This window comes from Lutra lutra, chromosome 11 (genome assembly GCF_902655055.1).
Source record: "Lutra lutra chromosome 11, mLutLut1.2, whole genome shotgun sequence".
Classification (NCBI taxonomy): domain Eukaryota; kingdom Metazoa; phylum Chordata; class Mammalia; order Carnivora; family Mustelidae; genus Lutra; species Lutra lutra.
In genome coordinates, this window is record NC_062288.1 from 7036927 (window position 1) to 7042420 (window position 5494).

Here is a 5494-nt window from a genome sequence, read left to right on the forward strand (position 1 = left end):
GATGTTCTTGTTGGTTGTTGTTGGTTTATGCCATAGGGCTGTGTTTCATCAATGTGTGGCTTTGTTAGAAATTAATACCAGGGGGTGACTGGGTGGCTCAGTGGGGTAAGCCTCTGCCTTCAGCTCAGGTCATGATCTCAGGGTCCTGGGATCGAGCCCTGCATCAGGCTCTCTGCTCAGCAGGGAGCCTGCTTCCCTTCCTCTCTCTCTGCCTGCCTCTCTACCTACTTGTGATCTCTGTCTGTCAAATAAATAAATACTCTTAAAAAAAAAAAAGAAATTAATACCAGAATCCAAATATGTACTACATGGTGTTGTATTTGGTGGACGTGTCCCATGATAGGTTTCTGCTATGTTACTGTTTAATATAATTATGTAAATTGCATATAGCTCCAAGGATTGCATAAGTACAGTTATTCTCAAATTACCTATTTGTTTTCTGTGCAGTATCTCAAACTACTGAAATTCTGTTAGAATTTTCATAGAGAAGGACCTGGGTTCTTTGCTTTCCTAGCGTCCAAAAGCCGCACTGAGGTCTCATTGCTCCAAGAAGGATGACCAAGTACACAAAACGTTTTCTAAAATGATGTGTTCGTTTGGTGTGAGCATCCTATCCATCCATTTTCCTAACAAGTTGTTCTGTACGTGGTAATTATACAGGAAATAACTTTCAATGGGCAGTCTAAGAGAAGATTTGTGAGAAAAGAAAGAGGTATTTTTCTCTTTCCTTTCTAATAGGACTTTGTAGAGAGTCTCTTGAACTGGAAAAAAAAATTATACTAGATTGGTGTCTGAGTTCAACCAGATTTATCTTATAACTTAAGTTTACAAAATAAAAATAAAGTTTGGTTTAAATAATTTTTATCTACTGATTACTTGTTATGGTGTATCAATTTCAATACTTGCATCTTAAGGATATTTGATTTGGTCTGTCTTTGGAACTTGAAATCCAAATTAAATATTCCTATAATTATATATGACTTAGTAAATTTTGAGTGCAAGGTGACTTTTATTGAAAATCAAAACATTTATTTAAGGGTCTGTTTTCTTTATAATGTACTACTTTCTAGTTATTTACACCTTTATTCAGTCTGGAGAAAGTTAAATCAATAGCATATAATTAATAATAAGTTAATAATAATAAAACCATATATAATGAAGGTGTACGATAATTTTCAAGTTACTAGTCTCAAATATTTTCTACGCCAAGACAACTGAAATCATTTCATTAGAAAATAGTGACTCACTATGGCAATAACTTTCATTTGTTCAGATTCACTTCAGAATGGGAAGGTCGACACAGTTGAAAAAAGATAAATCTTTCAAAGTCACCTAATTAGAAAAAAATACATGTAAAATATAATTTTATTTTATTTTTATTATTGTTATTTTCAAATTTAAACCCAGCTTTCTATATATCTAAGTTAAAGAATAAATCCTGCTTTACTTTTGAGTTCTCTATGGGATACTTTCATCATTTCATAATAAAAATAAATATACTTTAAGACTTCATTAAGATACTGCTTCTCAACTTAAACCTTGTGTTTGATCCAGCAGTCATAAAAAGATATCGACACATTTTCATCAGATACTCAGCTAGTCCGGAGATGTGACAAATCACTTCAAAAGTTATCGGTTGTCTCTGTGTAAAACAAATATGATTTAGTTTTAAAAGTTTAAAACCAACAAATTCACACTGAGAAAGTTATAGCTTATTGCATTTTTCCCAGTAAAGGGAAGATTGATTTTACCCTACTAGGATGTAAAAGCAGGATTGTAGGGAATTTAAGTATTATCTACCAGATGTTGATTCCACTAAGCTATCTTTTTAGCTTATGTTAGGGGCTTTTGATCACAGTTGGCTTGAAGTAAACAAATGGCAAGCTTACTCCCTGCCTTTAATACTGGTAGATGAGCCCTGGTCTTAGGGAAGCCAGAGGACATGGCAGTGGGAGATCTTAGGAAAGACACCCATGCAGGCCTTCAGCGACATCATGGCACATCAACTCAGTTGCAAGTAAAGGACTGTGGGTGTTGGTTTCCTCCATGCTGGAAGACCAGGACAAATCTTAACATTTGCTTCTGGCCACAAAAAGATACTTTACTTCAATGACCTTCACCAGTTTATAGATCTAGCACTAGGGTGTGTAATTTAGTAATGGAAAAGCTGCCCTAAAAATAGAGGTGCTTTGTGTCCAGGTAAGAGCTATGAAGCCCCATGCTATCCCCTTGACCTTCTGCTGTAAACTCAGTCCTAACTTGATGTGATGCCATGTTGTCACAGCAAAAAGTGTAAGATCAAACCAAAGAGTTAAAAATTAAGCAAAAATGGAAAATAGAAACAAATTTTTATCAGAGAATTTTATAAACAATTTTAAAATATAATTGGACGGATTTATTACTCATTCACATACATCCTCAACTCAAGTATTCGGCGTCAACCTGGCTAGTGGCTGAACACATTTCATGCAGATTACCTGGGTTCAGATCGCAGCTCTACTTGTACAAATTTAGGCAAACTGCATACTTTTCTTTTTTCTTCTGTTATATGGAGATGCTAATTGTCCCTATTTCATGCCCATTGTCAAGTAGATTAAGTGAGTTAACATTTGCAAAGAGCTTGACAGTTGCCTGATGCCAACAAATTTTGCTAATCATTACCTAATAATCAATTAGGGGTTGGGACAGCAGAGATATGGGAAATTCTTTCCAATCATTACCCATTTTGTGGGTCAGAAGAGCACTGAAGAAGATGCTCTGAGATTGAGAACACAGGGTGATAAAGCGATTGATAGGTCACTATCTACCTGTTGGAGATGTCTGGACTGGAAATCATTATTGACAGACTTTTCAAGAGGAGAGCCTGTTTCACACAGGACAGAATTCATTTCTTATGTTGCCCCTAGCAACAATGCTAGTTCTTCCTTTGTTAGATAACAAGTAGATGAGTTCAAAAGAAACTGTGAAAATTAAGTCTGAATAGAAGATAATCAGGTTTCATCACATCCTTAAAAGAAACGGAGACACCAAGAGACTATGGCTATTACAACCAATGAAAAAGCAGAATATACAGAAAGTGTTTGGAAAGGATTGTGTATAGCTCTTGCATATGAAAATGGTATCATTGACCTCTGCTGGTCAATTCCATAATTATGTGTTGCTTCTATAATACAGGGAATAGGTTTCAAATCGTATGATAGCTTGTTTAGCTCCTGGATTGCTGTCACAATACTTTGCTCCCAGAACAACTCCCATTCAGAATATTGGTGTTCACACAGGGTGAAATTCATTTGCCACACCACCCTGAGCACAATAAAATTGATAGCCATGTGTGTATTGCCCATTTTTTTATGAGACATTTTTATTAATATGTTGTCCCTGAGAGATAGATTAAAGTTACCTTTACAGAGAGGGAAATTGAGGTGGCCTGATTTACACACAAGACATCTGGAACCAGAATTCATAATTACTGATACCCAATCCAATGCCATTTCCACAAGACATATATGCACGTATACTAAATGCAAGTTCTCCCTACCCTAGCTTGATCACGTCATCCTGCTTAAATCATCTAAGAATCTGGGGCACTGCTTTAGAACGATGCTCCTTGTCCCTGTGATCTAGATGACTTAATTGAGATGCCATCTCTCCTTGATTCCTAATAAGCAATAGGGGGTTGGGACGCCTGGGTGGTTCAGTCAGTTGAGCATCTACCTTCAGCTCGGATCATGGTCCCAGGGTCCTGGGATCAAGTCCTGCGTTGGGCTTTTGCTCAGTGGGGATCCTCCTTCTCCCACTGCCTGCCACTCTTCCTGCTTTTTGCTCTCTCTGACAAATAAATGAATAAAATCTTTTAAAAAATAATACATGAATGAGATACAAATATCAGGGGGATCTGTTCAACATAATAACAATAATAATAATAATAAACAACAACACTAGGGGATTCTTTGTGATGGGGATTCCCTAACTCTAGGACCCTACTGCATTTCCTGCCTATGTTATATATTTCTAAGATTATATATCTCTCCTTTCTCCTCACTTCTCTGTCTTAATCATCTCCCAGGTCTCATTCCAGCCACAGGGTTCTAATTAAATATGAAGTGTGAGCTTCCCCCAGACATGGAGTCTTATAGCCCAGGTGTTACCTGACTCAGGATGAGGGAGTGATGGGTTCATATGGGGCTACCAGCTGTCCCTCTGGTGGTGGCCTCTGCATATCTTACCCCTGCTGGTCCCTCCCCACTTTCTCTTGTTCTTCACTCATCACTCATGGAAGTTGTTAGGAAAATTTTTCATCTGTAAGGGACTGTAGATCTTCTACAGGTGGTTGGAAGTCCTGAGAGAGTTGTGTTTTTACATGGCTTTCCAACATCCAACTATGATTGGTACAAGATTTGGGAAGGTATGACCTTGAGGTGTTATCAAGTGATTGGCCTAACTTTCTTGAGCTTTGGCTTCAGTGACAAACCAAGACCATGTCACTATTCCATATTTGAGTAGGTCAGCATTGTGGAGGCACATCTGGGGCACCTGGGGCTCCAGGATAACAGGATCAAACTTTGTCTCATGATTATGGAGATACCATTGATCTGGAGCTGCTCTATAGGTTCAAGCAGGATCTACCTGGTCGGCTCACCATAAAGAGTCTCTGTCAAATGGATGTATATGTCCTGAGACTCAATGTCTTCTCCTTCACCAAAAGCTTCTCAAAGATGGAGGCATGCTGTCATCCATCCTTACATGATTGATGAACTTCTTTTCATTCTCCTAAGGTCTCACCCCAGTTTTGGGGCCTTCACCAGGCTCTTTGAGAGTGATCTGTGGACACATAGGAAGGGATACCCAACAATGATGGAACTTAGGTACTGACAGTCTTTTCACCAACCAGAGGAAATTTAGAAGATTCTGGGTGGGACCTCCTGCTTCTGTATATAATAATATTATTCACATATTATTTATTTTATTTATAATAATTAATAATTAATAATAAATATTATTATTTATTATTCATAATAAATTCACATTTATTTTATCTATGGGCCATTGGATCCCATAAATCCCTACCCAGAGTTTTTGGAGCTATACAGGAAAATGCTACCACGCAGTCCAGTGTCGATTCTGGGTGACAACAATGGCCACTTTCCACAGCTAGAGGACCCCATGGACTTCTTGAGTGCATATATGGGCTGTATCAACCACTTCTGAGCTGGAAAGAGTATCACCTCCCTTACTCCCTTATCTGTTGTGTATTCTATGAGGAAGAAATGCCTGGTCCTGGCCACCAAACACTGTTCTCTCACAGAAGTCCACCTGATTCACACTGGTGATCAACATATGGAAAAAGCCCATAGAATCTTCGGCTAAGGATGACCTAACAATCCCCCCTCCCATTCTTCGCACATCTGAGTGACTTCTGGACTTGTGTTATTAGGAAATTCATATAAGCACTACTATACAAAAATACAGAAATAGAGACATTGTTAAATGTCTT

At 38.0% G+C, this 5494-nt stretch overlaps 1 pseudogene; it reads left to right on the forward strand.

Moving 5' to 3' along the window:
* The first annotated feature begins 4158 nt into the window (after positions 1-4158).
* LOC125081161 (mesoderm-specific transcript homolog protein-like) lies at positions 4159-5208 on the forward strand (annotated as a pseudogene).
* The last annotated feature ends 286 nt before the right edge of the window (positions 5209-5494 follow it).